Source organism: Austrofundulus limnaeus, unplaced genomic scaffold (assembly GCF_001266775.1).
Source record: "Austrofundulus limnaeus strain Quisiro unplaced genomic scaffold, Austrofundulus_limnaeus-1.0 Scaffold2124, whole genome shotgun sequence".
NCBI classification, from domain to species: domain Eukaryota; kingdom Metazoa; phylum Chordata; class Actinopteri; order Cyprinodontiformes; family Rivulidae; genus Austrofundulus; species Austrofundulus limnaeus.
This window is the reverse complement of record NW_013954526.1, coordinates 30,021-31,956: the sequence shown is the minus strand read 5'-3', so window position 1 is coordinate 31,956 and position 1,936 is coordinate 30,021.

Genomic DNA, 1,936 nt, shown 5'->3' with positions numbered 1-1,936 from the left:
CCTATGGGAAACACTGCACATTGTGGAGTACTTTAATGATTTTTGTCCATGAGGAAGGTCCCATCATGAATGTGAAATACCTGTACTTCACCAGCAGAGGGAGTATCTCCTAAAAAGAGCTCTGAAGCATTTAGGAAAATAATAACGAATCTTTCACAAAAACAAAACCGAGCACTCAGGAAAAGCAAAGCTAACATTAGTGCCTGTAAAAGACCACACAAAAGCAGGATTGAGAAATCCAGGATAAGAGATAAATCTAGGTTTGACATAACTTGATCAGTTCATTCTGGTTTCATAAGTTTCCCAAAGATCAGCTTGATGAGGTTCAGTGATGTGAAAGCAGGTGAAAGTAAATCCAGGTAAATGGATCCCAGATTGACTGATTGCACCATGGAGACACTGTTTTCTACACGTCTCACCAGAAACAGCTTCAGATGGAGGTTTATGAGCAGGAGCCTTAATGCCCCATTTTTTGTTGATTAAAGTTAAAAAGGTTAAAAAATAAAAATAAATAATGACATGGATATAGATAAAGTTATTATTTGTGTGTTTTCTATAATAATTTTAAATAGATATTTGATAAGATGACATGTTATTTACATGTAAATTTAAATGACTTCAACATGTGGATTTAATGAGCTCAGAAACAGTAAGAAGGAGGTGTTGGTTGGTAAATGAGGAGGAGGACAGGAAGCAGACACCTTTTAACCTCTATGTTTCTCAGTTTTACACACAGGGATCTATTGAATAAACTGTGTGTAAAACAGTCTTTAAACTAAGGACTGAAGTAACACCTGATCATCCACTGATTACAGAACATTTATGTTTATTTTGTACATTAATGACTTTTAAGTTTTATTTGGTTCTGTTAGACTGTTTATAGTTCATCAGTAGTCTTACTGCAATGCTGCCACGATCTTTCCGTTTGAGCTGATTTTCTCTTTTTATCTCTTTTTATCTTTTAAACATTCATCCTGGGTATACCAGCGGATACTGCAAATGTTGAGTATTTTGTTTTTATTTTCATTTTAAATTTGTTGCCATGGCAATGACAGAATCCCCATTTGTTTTGAAAGCCTCAGTGTCTCTGTCTCTGGTTGAAAACATAACAGAAAAAATATATTTATTCAACACATAACTTACTCTCTTCAGTTACTAAAGTAAGATTTCCTTGGAAACTCAGTAACAGTAAGAAACCACTAACATGTTTTTATTTTGAAATGGTTACAGTTTACAGTACAACAGCAAAAATAGGCATTAGAAAAAAGAAAACACATTACATAAAAAATGAAAGGTGATTTTTTTAACCTTTAAAGCAGTGAAACAGCGCCCTCTGGTGGCTCCTAGAGCTTTTAACTCTGTTTGAACTCAGTTTATTTGAAGGAAGGAAAACAGCTCATTGTTTTAATGCTCACTTCCATCAGACATCTGTAGCATTGTCCGTGATCCAAAATCAGTTTTTGTTCATCTGGACACACCTGATTTGTTTTAAAAAAAATGAAAACCCATCATGTGACAGAGCAACACTACAGCTGATAAAATAACTGTACAAGCATACTTGGTGAATTACCAACTATAGTAATATTTGATTTATTTCACTCATTAAATACAGTTTAAAGTCACATTACAGGGCAGCACAAAGAAAATCCCACCATGTCTTTCATGTTACATTTTACAGGTGTGATGTTGAACTCTACAGAGCTGCTTTAGAGGATATTAGGCAGAAAACACAGAACTAAACCTTTCCTGAAAATTTGTGCTGTTTTTACATCTTAAGCACATAGAAAAACACTTAATTTTAAAAGAAAGCAGAAACAAGCTCATTTTATTCAAGTCACATTTTTGAAAAAATGGTTTGATGAAAAATAATCCAGACACCCTGCAGAGGAAACTCATTTCAGCTGCTTGGATCTGTGATCTCCTTCTTTCAGTCACT